Source organism: Pipra filicauda, unplaced genomic scaffold, assembly GCF_003945595.2.
Source record: "Pipra filicauda isolate LSUMZ 115617 unplaced genomic scaffold, ASM394559v2 scaffold11_size5308982_pilon, whole genome shotgun sequence".
NCBI lineage: Eukaryota > Metazoa > Chordata > Aves > Passeriformes > Pipridae > Pipra > Pipra filicauda.
In genome coordinates this window covers 1,333,074-1,354,365 of record NW_024103652.1, presented here as the reverse complement: position 1 = coordinate 1,354,365, position 21,292 = coordinate 1,333,074, and the positions used below count along the sequence as shown (strand labels likewise).

At 34.2% G+C, this 21,292-nt stretch overlaps 1 long non-coding RNA gene across 1 annotated transcript in view; it reads left to right on the top strand.

Moving 5' to 3' along the window:
* LOC120324289 overlaps nt 1–21,292 on the top strand; it is a 67,570-nt gene that overhangs the window by 7,221 nt on the left and 39,057 nt on the right. Inside the window, exon 2 of the long non-coding RNA XR_005565471.1 lies at nt 16,427–16,618. This is a non-coding gene — a long non-coding RNA (uncharacterized LOC120324289). The remainder of the gene's footprint in view (nt 1–16,426; nt 16,619–21,292) is intronic.

The window sequence follows — 21,292 nt, the reverse complement described above, 5'->3', positions numbered from 1 at the left end:
TGACTTGGTTTTGGTGGACTTGGCAGTGTTAATGGTTGGACTTGATGACCTTAGAGGTCTTTTCCAACCTTAATGATTCCATTACATACTCTTTCATAATTATTTTAAATGGGGATGACAATACATACCTTTCTAGTCAGTGTCTTAGTGGGACAGTGAAATGTCAACTTTTTCCAAAGTTTACTTATAGGATAAAATTAGAGGTGAGAAAAATAAAAACATTTGATGACATCAAATCCAAATTACTAGAATTATTGACCTCTTATAGACAGCTGAGATACACTGAGATCTGAATAGCTTCCAGAGAAGTGATGCCTTCTTGTTTTTACAAGATTCCACAGTTTTTTGTGGGTTTTTTTCAAAGTACAAAGAAAAGAATAGAAAACAAAAGTCAAGCCACTGGGATTATCATCCCTCTAAAACTGGATCGAAATCACTAGAAAAATGAAACAAATTTTAATTGAATTATTGTTTACCAATGATTTTGCTACATTGTTACTTGCATTTAATTTCTATTGTCTTACTACACTGAGTTGTCTCACTACACTGAGTTGTCTCTTTTCTTTTTTCCTGCCTTTTGTCCATACCCAATATCCTTCTTCAGGCTTTCTATCCCCACAACGGGAGCCCTAAAAGCTCCTTCTAAACTACAAGAGAACAACATATGCATCACATAATTTAATTGAAAAAATGAAAATAGATATTTAGAATTTAGTCATCAAATTGTACCTATGATATACCTAGGAGTATATAAGTGATGGAGAGTCCTAGGAAAGGAAGGGAAGGGAAGGGAAGGCAAGGCAAGGCAAGGCAAGGATATTACTTCACAACTTCAAGACCTGAATGTCCACTTTTCCTTCTTAAAGAGGTTTTATTATTGTTACTATAATGACCTTCTACTCCAGCAATTAAGGATCAAAAGTGTAAATAATATGTTAGGCTCAGGGCAGATGGTCAGCAAGAAAGGGTGTTCTATTCTGGAAGAGTTTGAAAGCCATATAATTATAGACTATTTTAAGTTTCCTCTGCACGTTTTCTTTATGTTTGAAACACCTTGCAGCAGATATACTATGCTGCCAAAGGTTATGATCTGATTCTTACATACTAGTTTATGATATTCCCATTACTCCAGAGTTTTTGTAGAAACTGGAGAAATCCATGCAATGCATAATAAACAACTACCTTTCACCCTCTTCTATCGACACAATTTGTTTTTACCACTTTATCGTAAGAACTAAAAGTGAAGTAAACTAATAAAACTCACTACAGACTGAATTTTGGTAGCGACAGTTACAATTACAGGTAGCATATCTGAAGTTTGTTCTCTGTATTAGCCTGTCAATGCTAGGCTGATGTGTAGCAAAGAGCACCTGTCAAAACAAAAGAGCTTCATGCCTCACAACTTTAAGCCCCAGGTAAGGAACTGGGCCTCGTGGATAGGCTGAAAAGAAGATGTTGCAACCTGAAACGAAATAGACTTGTAAGAGAGAAAATGAGATCCCTCTGGGTGCCAATAGGCCTCTGTTTGCCACGATTAAATCCTCTTTGTTTCATTACATACATCAGTGCAAAAACAAACAGTGAGATTAAGATAAAGAGCTTGCAACACATCTTTCTCTCTTTTTGCCTCCCCATCTCAATTGCCACCTTTTTCCCTGGACAAGCTTAAAAGAACTACCCTGCTCAAATAAAATTGATGAGACCTTTGAGCAGGTGTACAAGATAGCTTTAGGCTTTAAAAAAGTGTGAAGCACTTATGTCAATGACCTGATCAAATGATAAGCATACTGGCTTCCTTTGCTCTCTAATTAATTTTTCTCTCTTGGAGAGAATATCTAGCATTACATGATGCCTATGCTGGTTTTGAAGTCAATAAAATAATGTTTTTCTAGGAAGATAAGCCATTGTAAGACTGTATACACCTTACCAGAATTAGAAGAGTATTGTAACTCTCCAGCTTGGACCAAATGCTTATTTTAGCAATTGTTTTAAGTATTGTTAAAATAACATAGAGTTTCATTGTTAATACAACATAGAGTTTCTTTGTCTAAATATAACAAAGATGCTGGTGGCATAGTAGCTACATAAAGCTGGCAGGAAGTGGGGCCAGATAGACATACATTTTAATTATCTCTTTGAATCAATAATTTCATTCAGAGACATTTATTGCCATGTACTGTATTGTAAAGCAATTACAAATGACTGTGCAACTTCTTCAAAAACACTGATTTCTCCCTGTAGAAGCAGTATAGACCAGAGAGGGAGTGGATAGATCAAGTAATGACACAGTCTATATTGAAATAATAAACAACTCTTTGCATTTTATTTTTATTGAAGTGGAAGGAGTTAGCAGCACTGCTGTTTAATGGTAATATGCTTCCTATAATACTGAAGTGCAAAGGTGAATGCTAAAAAGGAGTGCTTCTTTAACAGAGATTGGTCATGAAAGAATAGAGAATTAACAAGCAATTTGTACCTAGGGCAATTATCTTTTTGTTTCATGAAGTTAAAGTAGTTTGCATACCTTCCTCCTCCTTAACCTGTTTGTGTTCTACAAATTGTATGGATGTACTACTTCCATTAGTAAAAATATATACAGGTCAGACATCACTTCTGAATTAGTGTAGAACTAATTGCAGTAACAGTTTGTATTTTTGAAGTTAAACTGATACTCAGGTATCCTCGATGAGGTGAGATAAGGGTTCACTCAGGTGCGGATACACAATACAGCTGAAAAAAAAGAGAAGCTCTTCTGATAATTACACTTTTTTTGTTGATTGCTTCCTCTCAGTGAAAGAATAGGATTCCACAAATGAAGTATGCCTTACTGTGTTTATTTACACACACACACACAGAGACACCCCCCCGCACACACACATACACACTTGGGTATAAACAGTTCTTACTTTTGGACTATGGAGCCTTTTCTTGCTTTGCCCTCAGCCTGTGGTTACTATTTACTAACTCTTCTGAGCTTAGGTCATTCAACAGTAGTTGTAGAAACCTCACCAACTGAAGAATATGTTGCAGGATTAAACGAAATATATAAATGAAAGAATAAAAATGAAAGGGGAGGATCAAAAATTGATACAAAATGAAAAAGGAAATTCTCAGCAGACTAAGCTGAGCAAACTTTCAGTCTTTCATTACCTTAAATGTTAAAGTCTGAAATTGTATCTTTATATTTAATGACCCATAGATTTTTTTAATCAGGATTTTCTTGTGCCTTTAGTACGGTATAACAGTCCTAGACTTCTAAAAACCACCTATGGTTATGATTTTTAAAGTAATATAACATAAAGGATAAGGCTGTGGTGATCTTCCTAGTGTTAATATAATTTCTATGGATCACATACTGATTCACTGGATTAGCTAGTGCTGAAATAGGAGTTTCACTGTCAGCAATGTAGTGCAGTCATGCTGAATCCAGTCAGATGTGGCACGTTCTCTTCCTTAGTATATTTTGCAACCTACCAAAGGACTGGATATTCAACAGTTTTCTGCATCAAATGAATGTTTGAAATTTCAGCTTCAGAGTTCAGTTCCCATGAAACTCTGAACTGACTCAGTCTTAGACAGTTCAGATTTTACCCCTGCAGTGACTTGGATAGCAGATAACCACTTAACGGCCAGGTCATCATCCAGATGTATCACTGATGCATTGAGATGTAAAGATAAGAGTACTGAATTGAAGGAAAATAAGCATAATTATGTATTTTCTTCATTATTACAGTATTTTTTGACTTTCAGAGGGAAAGATTAGTTGTTAAGAATTTTTAAACTGGAAGTATTAACCACACGTACAGTTTTAACTCTGTTGCCATGTTCAGTCACATTCAGAGTTCACACTCGTCTCTTTGTAAAGGCAGAAAATAAGAAACATTTAGATAATCTCTTCTTACAGCTTACACTTATGTCATAGTGCTGTCCTGTCACAGGCACTCCCAAGACATTAGGCAAAAAACATAAAATACTTCAGTTTATTATGGTAGCCAACACCAAACCGCTCCGATGAGGATCTGATAGATTATTTTGTGCCCACAGGATGATCCAACAAACTGGTGTATCCATTTCTTTTGTATGATCCTGAATGGTCAAGGAAACTTCATAGTTCATTTTACAATTCCTGTTCATTTCACGGTATCTATTGAAGGAATAATCCGTTACATAAGTGAGCACTTCTATTTTTCCCATGAGGATGTCTGTATTAGTATGTTCTAGAGGAAAGGAAGCTTATGTAAAACATGGCAGGAGAAAGAAAAATACTAAGACATTTTTTTAAAAACGATAAGAGTATCAATTACTTTAAAATAGAAAAGGAAATGCACCTCAATATTTGCATTTCTAACAGGAAAAGTTGTGGGTTTCTTGGTTTGTTTTGTTGTTGTTTTTTTTTCTTGAGAAGAAAGATGCAGAAAAGGGCACTGTATTAGCTAAATATTGTACCTTGGAACATCAGTCATTTTCTACTCAATAATACTGAAAGGGTCTAATTTATAAGTTTTTCCATCTCTCTCTTATGCTGGTTTGTAAGTTCTGACATTGCTACTGGTATGTTAATGAGAAGCTAGTGTTCCATTAAGAGTAAACCATATGCTCTACCGCATACTGTGAAAGAGAAAGCATATAATGTGACTGTTGCCTTAGTAACACATTAATTCATTTTGTCAGTGTTGGCACAGATCATTTCATTTATAAGAAAACAAGTATAATAGTTTACCACATCTATAATATTTACAGTGTTTCTGTTACAAAACAGTGACAAAATGAGTTTAAAAAGTAGGGTTGGGATAGTATTATTAAAATAGGGAATTTGTGGTAAAAATGTTCCCATACAAATTAAAAATAAGATTGGTGTAAATTTCTTTTCACATTATAACACCAAACTGTTTGGTTTTTTGCATATTTGTATTTCACTAATAATATGCATAAAAATATAGTCCATGAAAAGCCACAAGTACATTAGCAGTTTTTAATGAATGCTAAACAAAATATTTCATACAACAGTTTTGTTAAGTTACAACCATTAAAACCTAATCGTATGTTAGTGTGTTACTCATAACAAAGCTAAACATTTATCTCTTTTATCTATTCTTCCAGATGTTTCTTAGTATTTTAACACCACTAAAATACTGTAATTAAAGTATCCTGTTCTCTTAAGTGATCATATCTTACATTCTATTCGTTGAAGAAATAGTTACATATGAATACGTAAAAATGTGTGCATTATATGCATTAGACATAAATGATATTTAATATGAATTGAGAGACTGCAAAGATTTGATAAAAATCAAAGATAAGAAAAAAAGTGCAGAAGGAGGAAAGGTAATTCCTCTCATTATAGCCTGCACTTTCAGAATGGTCTCAGACCTACTAGTTCTTAGATCATTCGACACCTGTAGACGAATGCTTTTAACAACTAACATTTTACATTTGGTATGCACACTGAGCACTTTATGCTAAAATAAACAGCATTACATTTTAGATATCACTGTCACGAAAAAATTATTTTTCTAGTGCAACTACTCTACATAACACACATCCCAAAGAAGCAGTTAATAAGTCATCAGCAGTGTTTACAGCTCTTTAGTTATTTGGACTAGCACACATATCCTATAAAGGTTCAATACCATTCAATTCCTTGTCACAGTATGGATAGTGTGGCAATTTACTTTCTCACAAATAAAGAAATCTTGCAAAAGCTGTGCTGAGACCAAACCTAGGAAATCTGTAATGCTACGGGGTCTTTTTTTTTTAAGAGGATTTAGTTAAATACAATTATGGAACTTTCTAGCGTAACTCATTAATTGTTTCCATCAAATCTTTTTAAGTCTTGTGAGCAACTTTTGTAGAGAAAAATTAAAAGAAAAATGTAGGGTAGTATAATGTATAATAAGTTGCTTCTGGAATACAATCAGGGAACAGAATCAGAGTCACAGAAAGTAACATTGGAATACTGTATCTAATTTTTGTAGCTACTTAATATTTTATTTTAGTTTAATTTATTTTAGTTTAATTTAGTTTAGTTTATTTGTTGAAGAATAAAAATAAGTCTGTAACGTCTGAAATAAGACTTCTTTTAACTGAAGTTTCTTTAGCTATTAAATACATTTGTCACCTGTAAATCCAAATTCCATTTCTAGACTAAGATCGTAATATTTTTTAGATTAATATTTTGCAATTCGAAGATTAATGAATACGATTACTCATATTGGATGGATCTCAAATAATAATTTCTTGATATAGCTAATAAAACAGCTGTAATTATAAAGAGTAGCTAAAATCTCTTGCTAGATACAGTACTAAAAGCCCAGTTCTGCATTATTGGTAGCTTTTTATAGATAACATCCAACATGCAGTTAACTTGGCTGAGAGGATTAAAGTTTACATTTTCTTAGCTTCTAAAATGAAATTCCATGCTGGAAGCTGGATGTCATACTGATTTAAGATCACATGGCAACACTGAACACTTGATATTTCTAAAGACCACATCTAATAAGGAAAAACAAGAAGGAGAAAAGGTTTGGAACATGTGGGTTACAGAACTTTTATGGGAGCTATATAGCACATTTGATCCAAAGACTGTGTAGAGTAGTCAAATTTTGTTTCACATCATGATAAGACATCACACCGCCAGTATGACAGAAGAATCAGATCAATAATCTCTTTATCTATATAAAAAAAGTATGAAGAAAGAAAAGAGGAGGAATGATGTCTTACAGAATAAATAAGAAATTCTTTACCTACTGTATAGTGCAATCTCAATTGTTTTCTAATGTCTTCAGGACTCTGAACTTTTGGAATACTTTGAGTCTGACTATTTCTGACTACCGAAGATAATAAAAAAAAAAAATCTTAATAAGCTTAGGTCAATGTTGAATGTATCCTGTTTTACTTTTGACCTAAGTATTCAAAACATTTTTCATTATCAAGCAGAATGGTGTATCCTCCCTTTAGGTGACTGCGCATGTTTCACATCTCTTGTGGACAAATAAGATGATTAATTGTGATTTGAAACATATGTACTAGATACATATGATACTAAACAACTATCATAAACTTTCTGTGTCCAGGTATATGACAGCTTCAATCACATGAATGAAAGTTTTCTAGCTACACCATAATACCACTAATACAGGTTTCAATATCAGCTACTGTTTCATAAAAAATCATAGCTGTGGGACTTTATGTCACAGTTGTTATTATCATTCTCTTTTTACAAGTCAAAGCTACTAACCTGAAAGATTTATATAAATGCTTCTGAAGATAAAGACTATTTTTCAAAAGTGGCTACTGAAGTTTAGAACATGAGCCTGTATTAGCACATCATTGACAAAACCTTTTTTCAAGAAATGTGCTTTTTTGAGCGTACACTTTTAACAAGCAAAGAAATCTCACTATGTCTATATCAAATCAAATGGTAATCTCTTATCCGAACCCAGAGCTGAGGCAAACTTTACCCTGATTTCTTCAAGAGCATGGACATGAAAGACCTCCTGCATTTGTACTGGACATCCCACATTTCTTACCAGTCCTTTAAAGGGCAGTTAAGGACAATTTATGTGTCCTACTGCTCTGAAGGCAACACCTGGCTGGGTGAGTAGATGAAACAATGCCTTCTGCTGAGCTGCTGATGCTAAATCAGCATTTAAATCCATTTAAAAATATTGGATATTTTTGAAAATTTTTACCAGAATTTTAATTTTACATTTCTCATTTAGTCAGTAGCGAGCAGAATTTTGACTTATGTAACACAGTGCAAATTCAGATTCATGACCAAAAGGTTTATATACAGGTGCATGTTTAAGTGAACGCACCAAGGTGTTCTCTCAAAAATGAGCATCTGCCTCTTAGACACAGTCACTACTAAGCAATACACCTACTTAAGACTACATATTCCCAGCTAATTGTTTTTCAAGCATTCTGGATCTGACACCGTGTTATACACTTACTCTATATGTGTATAAAGGACCTGGGCTAATGTTTCACTCTTTCTGATGGAGGAAGAAGAACAAAGAGCCAACTTTTGTGTAGGATTGTCAAGGGAACTTGCTAAACCTAGTTCTTCTCTAGTAATTGATCTGAGTACTGACAAATACCAATCAACAGATGAAATTCAGACAAATTATTTAAAAATCTTTAAAAGTAAGGGACAAGCTATTATACTACCCAATAATTAGTCTCTTAATTGTTGGATATGTGTCAACCAACATTCACAGTAACAAAATTTACTGTGAATGTTGGTAAATGGCTTCCTCCAGTGTTGGCCTCAATATAATAGGCCATTTCACTTAGGGAGCACATTTTGAGCAAACATAGTGGTGTTCTGCTGTCTTGACACTGTCCCTACATGTTTGGGCTGGACAGGAAAACGAGTAAGAAGAGACTCTGTCCCCTAAAGACAACTCATTTATTTTCAATCTGCCTCCACCATTTCTTTTGTGCAATGGTGCAGAGCTCACAAACTAGATGAACACGGCTTATGAAAAACAATTAATAAAGAAATGGGAAGCTGTCAAAAAAGGATAAGGAATCTTAAGTGCAACATATAATGTTAGAATGTTTAAAATCTATTGTCCTCTAGTCAGTGGCAAAGTGTTTAGCTTGTGACAAGTCTTGCAATATGTCCACGATAGCATGTAAACACAGTACAGCTAGTTGTATCTGGCACACAAGCAGTCTAAGTTGCTTCTGACAGCCAGATAACCAGAAGCTTATTTAGATTTAGGGGGTGGTGGTGATGAGTCTTTGCCAGTTGTAGAAATAGTAGCCTAACAACTTGTAATACATATAATTACTCTCCATATCCCCTGGTCAGCATATCTTCTGATATGTAAATTAGATGGAGCAAGCAGATGTATAACCTAGGAAGCATTCCAGATTCATCTTGATAAAAGTATGGTATTCATACTGGGCAGTGTTCCTTTGTCTATAACAATGCTACACCAAAAATACATGCAATGTAAAAATAAACCTATTGACCATTTCCAGGGGCTACAGTCTAAATGGAATATTTTCATTCCACCTGCCATATCTAATAAGCAGTATTAATTATCAGCATCACCATCACATGAAGGTAGATATGTGACAAAAACATAGGAAGAGATGATAGAAACTGCAAACATTTTATAAAGAAATTTCTAAAACTTTTGAATTTACCTAAAAAGTGAAAAACCAAGGAAATATGAAGATGACAGTGGTAAAACTCTTTGATAAAGGAGCTACTTTTATGTGCATTTGAAAGATTTAGAGAGCTCCTACCTACTTACCTACCTACTTACCTATTACATTTGTCTCCTGCACAAACACTGAATCATAAAATCATAGAATGACTTGGGTTGGAAGGGACCTTAAAGATCATCTAGTTCCACAAATTCCAGTGTCCCAAGGCCCTGACACTAGACAACATAGAGACTTCTAAAACAAATCATTTTTATTTCTTATTGAAAGGAATAATCAGGGGGCACTTAAAATACTGATTTTATTTTATTTCTTCAACTAATACTAAGGCTTCTTGAGCTCTGTTTGGTAATTTAACTAACTTCTAAAATAGTGAAAGTTAACATATGCCATATATGTTATCATTTGTATTTACGATAGTATAGAAAGAGTTTTGATTTGGGGTGGGAGTTGTTTGGGTTTTTTGTGGGGTTCTATTTTTTTTTTTTTTGGTTGGTTGGGTTTTTTGTTGTTGTTTTGATTTGGGTGTTTTTGGTCTCTCATGACAGTGCTTATGTGAAGCAAACTAGTTGTCTGAATATATTCAGATTTAGGAACACTATGAGTGGAGTAAATCTTGTATTTTAGGAAACATCACGTTTTGGCATATTGTCCCACACTGTAAAAATAAAACCTTTTTTTTTTGAGATTAAGTTGTTGACACAGTTAGGATGACTTTATTAAGACATGATTTTCACTGTTTAATGATGCATCTGAAATAATGTAGCAAATCAAATCCATACTCGGTGTAACTGTTGAGTGCTGTTATTCTTTTGGTATATTATGAAAACATTGTAAAAGCTGAGCATTTTTTTGCTAACTCATGGAAAAAAAAGTTTGTGGGGTTTTTTTTGTTTTGTTTTTGTTCTTGGCTAGATTCCCCAAAGAGAATTGAATTGCAAGGTATGGTTTTTTCTTTGTTAATGTATTTATTCTATCATATTAGCTTGTGTTATGGTAATGGAGTTAAGGCTATCATAACTTGAGATTATTTTTCAATACAGATATTTTGGATCAAACCAACTACTACAAGAGCATTCCATGAGCTAATCGCTGGAATGTTTCTTGATACACTCAGGCTATCTTCTTTTAGTCACAGTAAATACAAAGCACTTTATATTGTTTTAAATTACTTGTCTAATGCTCCTAGGAAAAAATATTCAACGAGGATAGAATAATCTGATTTTATTTTTTGTTTACATTTTCTATTAGGGCATGCAGTGTTTGCTTACAATGTATGTATTTATTGACCTGATACATTCCACTGAATGTCCGAGTGAGACAGTAAATTATATTTTTTTCTTACTAGGCCATCAGGTGGGTAATGATGTATTTTCTTACCTTTCCAACTTCTAAAATTCTTAGTTTTCTTTACTGACAGTTGGGAGCTGTTGCCTTCACTCTGTGCATCTTCAGACTTTTTAAACTGGGAAAGCTTATCTTGACCTTCTCTCAGAAATATTTCTGGAATAGCCTTGAATGAGATATCAGCTAAAGGAACCCTTCCAAGGAAAACTTTCAATTGAGTGAACAAATCAAATAGTATGCAGTGCATATGGGTTCGAACACAATGCAAATAAAGGTTGTGGGTTTGATTCCCATAGGGGCCATTCACTTATGTGTTGGACTCGATGATCCTTATGGGTCCTTTCCAACTCAGAATATGCTGTGATTCTGTGATATAAGCTGGAGAGTTTTCTATCAATCCCACAGGCTTTTCAAATGAAATTTTCAATTCTTTATTAATATTAGGTTGATAAAATCCATGAGATGAAGTCTGGACACTCTGTAAGAACAAATTATGATTTTAACTGCTCTCTATGCACAGATGATGAAATGGCATCAAATTCAGTAATTTTGTTGCAGCCTAAGGAACAATGATTTATAATACATAGGGAAATTTATTAGCTAGAGAAGGAATTAATACACTCTAATCTGTGTAAATAATTTTATAGTTTACCTGAAGTTTTGAGGAAACCAGTTTCTGTTCAATTTACTAGTCTGACCCTTATATAAGCCTTTTTATAGTTCAAAAATGTTTAAATGTTTATTTTATGGGCAATTTTTTTGATTTCTAAATTCTCAGCATTGCTTTCTCTTTGATCTGTTGGTCTCATCTCTGCTTTTCAAATTGTTATTTAAATAAAGTTATCTATCTTATCTATCTTCTGACAGAATTTAAGACCACAGAACTGAGTTGGATCAGGTTGGTATTGCCATTACTTCCCTTAAAACCTTAGGCTTGATAAAGAAAACAGAACTTAAAGAAAATTTACTATGCACAAATGCTTGATCTCTAAAATTGCTGTTTGCTTATTTTCTGCTATGAGTTCAACCTTTGTTGGCTGAACTACCATGTTGATTATTGAAAAAGGTAATGTTAAAGGAAAAATTGCTTGCACTTTTTGATACAGTCAGCAGAGGGCATTTATGGACTAACTCAAGACATATTTCTGCATTCACTATGGGAATTCTGAGAAATGTTCTGAATGACACCATATTGCTATGAAAACTAAATCACTACTTTTAAAAATGGAAAGCTTTGATTTAAAATGAGATATTAATTACAAAGAGGGAAGAAAGAGTGGTGACCAATATAATTTTTGGCTTCTCTAGAATTAATTGACTGCATTATATATATCAGATAGCATGTATTTTCCACCATGGAAAAAAACGTAATGAGAAAAGGAAAAAAAAGGAGTAAACATTGCTTGTTTTCTTTCATCATTTTACAGATATATAATATATAGTTGGAGGAAGAAGCTAGTTCTTTTTAAGACTACTACAATGGAATAAAAATCGAGCATTGTCGCGGTTTTTTTAAAGATGGTTTTATCTTTTGTGCTGGAAGATGTGCTAATTTATATTATTAAATACCTGCCTTTCAATGAATATAATAATAAATAATCTAATAAAATTATGGAGACTTTGAAGAAATAGTAAGGGGTCAGATAGTAAAAGCTGTTGTGATATTCAAAATGTATAGGTAGGTCCAGAATATAAATTTACTTAAATACTTATAAAATCAATATTAACCAATTTTGATTATCGGCTTACGTGAATGTCCAAAGCTCTGTATTTCATGTGTGGCTGTATTTCATAATGAAATAACATCTTTAGAAGTACCTTCTTTATAAAGAAGAGTGTCATTTTGGCCCAGTATTCTCAAAATAAAGATCTTGTCAGTATGAACTGTATAAAATAGAACTGAAATCCTGAAGAGACATGCATTAGACAGGAAATCTTAAAAAGTAAATTCCAGATTTGGTAATAATAACTAAATACTGTGGTAACTTGAGTTTTATTTATCAATAGATGAGTTAAATGGAAAGAAAATGCAGGGTGCAAAACTAAGAGAAAAGGCCTAAAGATCAGTAAAAGAACAAATGTTCTCTTTGGGTGGGTATTTGCACTCTCCTTAGTTCCAAGTTAATAGGTTTCAGTAAATAAATAAAATAAAAACATTATTTTAGAAAACATCTCTTTTAAGTTTCACATCATTGTTCAAACTTTAACATCTAACATTTATTCTAAACAGATCACAGTCATGGGAAAAAATAAATTTGAGTCTGAAACCTTGTTGAGAGAATTGTCCTATATTTAGTAACAAGCAAATCAGGCTTTTTTGGTAATGTGAGTATATTGGATGCTTTTTCTTTTCCACACTTTTTTTTCCTTTGAAAAAGTTTATACTTTGTTTATTGCAAAGCAGTATTTTTGTATGTATTTTTAAGCCGAGGCTTTCAGATTGTAGTTCAGTGCAAGTTTGAAATATTTCTATGCCTTCCATTTTTTTCACGCTTTTATGATACAATCACACTGTAGTAGTCCATGTCATTGCACGATGTTTTCAGTCACCTTTATCCCTTGTGAGTGAATATAGATATTCCCCTAAATGTTCTATGTTGGCTACAAAATTTTAACTTACATAGTGTAAATCAGATGTTTCCAAGTCAAAAGAAACCTCAATAAATATATTGGCTGTGTAATAGAGATACAAAATAACAGAAATAATATACTTGAAATCTTCTAATTACAGCTACAACCTTCACTTGAACGTCTCTGAGAAGTTTAGAGTTAACACATTTAATACCTTGAAGTTCAGGAGAACCCTCCTGTTAGAGCATTGCATGAAATATGCCTCCGAATAAGAGGTTACTGCTGACAATTCCTTGCTCTTCTACTTCTACTTCAGGTGTTTTCAGCTGTTATTTCAGTAACAAAAGAGGTGACTAGCTACCTTGGGCACCAGATCATCAACAGATCAGATCATCAACAATGTTATATTTAAGCTAGAATAATGAATTACATGATAAAATTATACCTTCTGTATTGCAGAAAAAAAACAATTCACTGACTGTTACAAAGACATTACTGGTAGTAGAAAAGAGACACAATTTCTGAAGTGTCTTCTTGTTGACCATGCACATAATTGGTAAAAATTTTACTTGAACTATATTTAATTTACTCTTATTAAAACTATCCTTCCAGAGGCTGTGCTTTAATAATGCAACAGATAAATAAATAAAAGTTAAAAGACAATAGTTAGAGTTGATCTTTTCTTTCTTTGGCTGCATAATCTTTTAGGGCTGTGAATTATATAGTAGTCTCTTACTTCGTTCTCTGTATGCTGTGAGATACTTCATGGAAATCTTCATTATGCATGCTGACTGCTTTGGAATAACCAGTTTAGGAATATTATAGATTTATATACATCTACATTTTTAAATATATATATGGGCATATATATATACCCATGCATGCAAGCATTGCCTCTATATAAATATATGCAGACAATTGTCAATTTGCATTTTTTCCTTCTTCACTGCATAAATCCAAGAGGCCAAAGATTTACAGACTTAAGAAATAACAAGGATTTTTCTTGCAGAATTTTTATAACATTTATGATTTTTTGTAAATTACATAAATTTGATAAAGTTATCATAGTCCTAAAATACTTGTGCCACAAGGAGCTAATCACACTCTCAAAGGACCTGGAACACATGTAGTCTTCAGGTGTATCGCTTCATAAATGAAATTCAGATATCATTAATATCAGAAGAGAAACTTGGTGAATAATTTGTTTCTCTGTGGTATAAAAGTCTGTGACATAAATAAATAAACAAACTTTTAACCAGGCTACAGGGTTCAGTAAAAGGCAAAGTCTGGAGTTTGACTTGAAAAAGAAATGGCACTAGGATCAGGAAGAAGGCACCAAGACAGAATTTAGCACTCTGGAATTCTAGAGTGGACGAGGTCTAATGAGAATTATATGGAAAACATGGAAAAAGAGAATGTAGAGGGAGGAAAACAATGGCTTCTAGGACTTGAAAAAACAGTTACAGTCAGTAGGACACAAGGACAGCGCAGACTTTCTTCAAGCCACTGCATTTCAACAAAATAGTCATCACGCTCATTTTCATGTGGCATTGTAGCAGATCATATAGTTAACCTGAGGTTATCTTAACTAGTGATTATCTTAACTGGACAGATATGATAAGGGGAAAATGAGTAAAAGTGACGTAGCACTACTAAAAGAGAGACAAGAATGGACTTAAAACAAATGGTTAAACTAGCAGATTACCAGTTTTCACTGAGGCTCTTGTGATATCTGATGCTACTTAGTATTTTCACTAATAACAGTGACCAAAAAAATAAATTTTGTTTTGAAATTTTCTAATGACACAAGACAGTCATAATCAAAATATTCCACAGAAAGGCATCACTAACGAGTGAAATTAAAGAAATGCGATGAAATGTGCATGATTAATCATTATCTGGAAAATATAATGGAGAGAAGCACTTCTTAGATTTATTTGACTCATGTTCATTGCCAAATGATAGATAAAAAAGCAAAGACAGTCCTCTACCTTCCTAACTTTGAATTAATTGAGGTATTTCCGGAAGAGCTGTGTACTTGCCAATACCATTGCACAAGAAACTGGTAGGATCATTTTACTACTCTACGTAGTTGTGGTCATCTGTATTCACTGAAGATAAACTCATATCAAAGTCAGTGAAGAGAACTACCGGGATGGTTGGGGGAAGGGATTAATTGCCTTGATTAGTGTAGACAGATGAAGTACAGAGAGATGTCGCAAACAATTCAGCACATGTGAATATCAAGAACACTCTGCCTGCAGTGCAGTGCAGGCAAGCTGCTTAGCCAGCTTTAAGGGCTTGATAAATGTATACATAGATATTGCTTGTCTGTATGGTGGCATTGTGATGGACTTAGTGATTCTGAAATTGCTTTCCAAGAAGGCAGCAGTAACAGAACATAAACTTTGGCACTAGTGGAGATGTAGCCCGTATGTATAGGCCTGCAGGTTAAAAATGTTTGCTCTTTTTGTGTTTATTAGATGTGCAACTGCATGGAATTACACAGCATGGCTAAAACATACAACATTCAGATACAAAATAAGCTTTACTCTCATCTAAACTGTTTACTTAGAGGAAATTGTAAACTGTAAGTCATGGTATTTGTTTCTAGTCAGACACTCTAATCCCCATGATCATGCCCTTCCATTGCCGCCATTAGAGATTTATGGTGTAATAAGAGGAATCTCACTGTAAGAAGTGCTAAATGCAGACTTTTATTTATATTGATTGAAATAAATATTTTTAAAATATTTTTTTAAATAATTGTGAAGAAGTATGAACAGAAAGAATTTTTGGATGCTATAATTTATGACTTCATAGCTGACAGATTGGCTGACAAAGATCGGTGATGCTATGGATAATAGATCTGCTCCCATCTGTGGGGAGAGAAACACTTTGAATGGCAGTTTTGGAACCTCTCTGCTAGACAAAGGTAGCAACAGAATGTTAGAAATATCTGAGGTAGAAGTGGGGAGATGAGCAAGGGAAGGTCTTGAAAGGAGTTATTGTCCTTCCAGATCAAGAAAATAGCAACATTCTTTTTAATTTTTTTCCCTCTGTCTATGAAAAAGAAATATAAATTGAATCTAAAGAATTGAGTGGACTGATTTGTTTCCCAGGGATTCTCACCAAGTGGGTCAAAATGAGAGTAATATATTAATGAATTAATTCAAACTCAAAAACTTTTTTCAGCAAAGCACTAAAGACTTGTGACTAATTGCATGAGCTAAAAGGTATTAATGACAATTAGACCACTGTTTATGAGTATAGGATCTCTGAAGACTGTCATCAAGCACCTTGGTTTTTGTTCTGCATTCTCTTGTAGAAGTCACAGTGATGGTTGAGAAGATATACCAGCCATTCCAGCATCTTTGTTGCTGAGATAGTCATCTCCTGTAAAGGGCCTTTGAGGACAATGATTTCTCAAACATGGACCCATAGTTGCTGGAACTTTTTTGCAGGCACTCTGAGTGTGGCATTCAACTCATCTACATCTGCTCTGTAAACAGCTGTTCAGGTGAGCCTTGTGTTGTTATCTGTTATTCTTTTTCATAGCAGTGGAGAAAGGAAGAAACTTTATTACTCCTAGTTAGCGGCTTTGTTTCTCTGCTAGAGCTTAACACCCCATCAGGGGAGTTGGTCAGCAAAATGAAGCCTTACATTTCACATCCTAATACATGTTCTTCAATATCCACCAGTGAATTAATGCAGCACGTTGTGCTTTGGAGTGTGGGCATACATATTAACTTTCCTTTCCTCCACATGTGAAACAATCCGCAAAGAAACAACATAATCAGCTGTGGACTGCCACAACACAATGCAAGATATGAGAGTGCTTGTACTTGTGATATACAAAGCACATGCCTTCACTTGTCTGAGCATCAGTTTTCCAGTGAATAAAGAATGGTTAAAACTATTTGTCTGATAAGAATGACTGTAGTGTGCAAACACTTGTTAGCTTCCACTGTCCCTGTAGTTCATTAGGGTTTTTTAAATGTTCACAAGTGAAAACAGGGGTATGGAAGGATGTACTTCTCAAGTTTCTGGAAATAACCACATCATAAATAATGAAATGTCACTATTTTGAAAATGTCATTATTTTCTTCTAAATCAATTGCACATTGGAAAATAGATTTTTTTTTGCTATTGTTGAAAACAAGTAAATAATACCTTTCTTGTGAGTATTTTGCCCAGTTCTAACGTTTCAGAAGCAGTGTTGGATGCTTAAAGCATTTGTGATATAAAATAACACTGCTTCAACTTTCAAGCCTGCAATGATAATAATTAATACTTTCTATCAGTGCTTTATATTCACTGCAAGTACCAGTAACATTAGTGACATTGTTAAAAGTTCCTTATCTGAATGCTGCTGAGATAGACGAGATGCATGATTTTGGATCATAATGCTGTATCATTTAAACCTGGATTTACTTGCCACCATTTTTCCTGGCTTCTACATGAAATGGTGCTTTGTAGAGATTATTTTGGGACCCAAAATGTTAACTATTCATTAGAATGCACTGTACAAACTTAGAAACATGATGAATAGTATTTTAGGCATAAGCATTTTAAACATATTTGTTCTGTGTTTAAATGTCAGAACAAAGCATATTACAGGAAAAACACCTACAAATGCAAAAATGCAGTAAAGCCATAAAATATGGGTTAAAAATTTCCATATTTGATCTGGATAGCAAATTATAGAGAGAGCAAAAACCCCCTACGCATAACTATAGCTGCCAATTCTGGATCTTTCAAAAAGCAAGGGCAGGATACCAAGTACATGATTCTGCCTTGTGCCAAGCAAGCATCTATGAAAATGTCACCTTTATGCAAGTGAAACACAAAACGAGTAGAATTTGCCCTTAAATGTGAGGGGGAAAATGTTCTGAAAATAAACAAATTGCTTTTTACTGCTAATTAAAACATGAATCAATAAATATTTTCAAAGTTAAATAATACTGTTCCTCTCAAGCTGAGCACCAATCTGCTGGGCTCCAGCCAGAAGAGAATCTTTTCTAGCATAGTTACAAACAACTGATGAGTGGAGCTGAAAACAGAAACATGAATACAACTTTCACAGTAATTCAAACAAAACTGCATGACTTTAACATATCATTTAAAGGTTCTTTACTCTTTCCACCTTTTTGTATAGTGGTCAGTACATTGCTGGTGAGATAATGACCTACAAGGAGCAGTCAGATTACAGTAATTAACATGTCAGTTTCAAAATAAACACCATTTGGTTCAACAAAGCCTGCAGCTAGGATAACGTCAGGACTAGGAAGACATTTGAAACCCAATTGAAGCAAACTTACTGTTTCTGAACTGAAAACATGCAGTAGCATCCTGTGTTACTGTAGACTTACAAAACTGCTGTTGCTGGCTACCTGAAATTGATTTCTAGACTAGGAAGATGCTCAAGACAGACTCCTTGCTCTGGATGCAGAATCTGATAGATCCTCACTTCTTGTCCTCTTGCACTTGATATCTTTGGTTTTCCCACAACAATTTTTAAAAAGTGATCCTATGATTAGAGAAACAGATCCCCAATTAATATTAGGTACTCTTGTTGCTTTGCATATTGATTATGGTGTAGTGGGGACAACAAGGGTCATTTGAATTACAGAAAGGTAGCTACTAAGATTTCGGAGTTGAACCCATCATGGTTGCTGAGCTCTCAAGAGTAAAGCCAAGTCATATTTTGTTAATTACATAACAATTCAACTTAACATGAGAGTACTGAATATTCTGTGAAAAATTTTACACTGAACATACCTAGACGATTATACAAGTTTCCTTTTCTCTCTCTCTGGCACCTATTCTGACCATAACAAACAAATTAAAACCCCACAACATTCCTACCCACAACTTAATTTTTAAAAGAATGGAAAAGGTGTCTATACCTGAACTGTGGGAACCTTTAAGGAACACTACATTCCACATAAACTCCTTTTGCATCTGTTTCTGTCATACACCATTAAAAGAAAAACAGAAAAAAGAGTAGTTTATATTATCCTTTAAACAACACTGTAACATTAAGAAGGCAAAGTTTTGTTTGTTTGGGGTTTTTTTAAATTTTTTCTCATTGTGGGGTACATTTGCTAAAGTCCTAATAATATAAATGTGTATCACCAGTGAAACTGAGTGATGCAATATCCCTAGAAATTTCCAGTTGCCATAGATGTTACAGCCAAAAACCTGAGTAAGCAGTTTCAATTTAAATGCATATTCCTGGAGTTGCAGGTCCTGATTTTTTTGTGGCAGGTCTAAAGTGTTAGGCCTTACATACATGCACACACTCAACCCCCCTGTGCCTTTAAACCCCAAGAAGTGGTTGTATACCGTATATTCTGGACAAATTTATCACATTGTATCTTATGTCTCTTAGAGCTTAAACTAAAGAACCTCAAGTAGTGGACACAGTACACTAAATTTCCAGGCAAAATAATCAACCGAACAGTGTGACTGAATTATAGGTTAAGCAATCCTCAGAGTCACTGCTGACTCTGCTGACAACATTTCAAATATCTGGATTTTATATCAAGCCTATTATTTTAGGACTAGCTACAGTACTTGAAACTTTAAAGTTACTCGATCAGTGTCAAAATTAACAGGGGAGATATTTCTAAGTCTTATTGCCAGGCATGGAATGAAAGTTTCAGTCCTATTCAATGATATTGGACAGATTTCTAGCAAGTACAAGAATAAGAACACTCTTACCACTCTTACAGACTGTTCTGGCCAAGGATTTGCCTAACCCATGGCTATGTCTGATCTCTGATTTCAAGAGGAATATTCTGGACTCTTACTCTGCATCCCAGCCTTCCGCTCAGTCACTGTCTTGGCTGTCTCAGTTTTGCTTGCCTACAGCTCTGCTACTCCTTTGTGGGTAGTGTGGGGGTATATATATGTATATTGCATATATATTTTGGAGCACTTGGATGATAGGTTTTACAGCATTTGAATGATGAGTGCTAAAAAATACTGAGCAGTATGTGAAATCAGGTGGTATGGAAATATCAGGAACAGTAAGTGGTAATGATAGTAGTGTCATCGGTGGTGGGGTGATGGCACAGCATAGGCTTGGGGGCCCTGAGCCAGCTTATGATTCTGAGTATGCTTCTGAGTGTGTTTCTGAAGTAGCACAGCCTCTGCTTAGATGTGGTTAATAGCACAGCATACGGAACAGCCATATAGGAGCACTCTGGGAGGTATAATGGATGGGAGAGCATGTGTTCTGCCAAAATATTTGAAAGTCCTATTTATTACTCCACTATGTGGTAATCTGAATGTGATTAAGTAATGTTGAGATCTAAATAATCTATTGGTTAGTGAAGTAAAAGGTTATGCTTGCTTTCACACTGCAGTCATTTACATTGTCTTTGTGGCGAATTGTGGCAGGATCCAAAAGAGGTTGCATTATACAAGCATAAATAAAGAACAGTAGAATTTATACCAAATAAGTTTGCTAAACCTTGCATTAATGAAAACTTCAAAGAGTTGCTGTAGCTGCTGCATGGCAGTAGGAGTAGGCTGAGGATAATTGTAGGAATACAGATATATTATTAGAAAGAACACTCTTCTGCTTCCAGCTGCATTACTTCAAACGTACTTAATGGTACACTTTACCATCTTTTGTGTTTAAGCACAGGGCACCAGTATATAGATAAATAATCCTACCTCTCACTCTCCCTTTTTTTTTGCAATTAAATGCACTACATGCATGCATGGACATGGACTGGAACAGAAAGCATTACATCTCTTCCAGGGTAGGGCCCAGGGAATACTTTACAATTCCCATACGACTGTTCTTTACTTAGTATTAATACTTTACCTTTCAACTTTCTATTTTTTTATTCTATTTCTTACATTACACTCCTTTAAAATAGGGACAAACAGACAATGAAGTGCACTGTGATGGATTAAATAAAAACTGGAAAATGAAGGACAGACTAATTTTTGTGCTTTGTAGAATATTCATATGGAACTTTAAAAAAGTAAAAACAAAGAAACAGTCCTTTCTGAACTCACAGGACTATGATGTAAACATACATAAAAGGAGGATTTCAAAGCATTTACTCTACTCTTGTGGGTCATATATGTTCTTCATACAGAGACAGAAGTTTAGAATAATACCCTTGAGGTTTTACAAAGAAATGCTAAAGCTGAGTATAGTTTCAGCACTGTT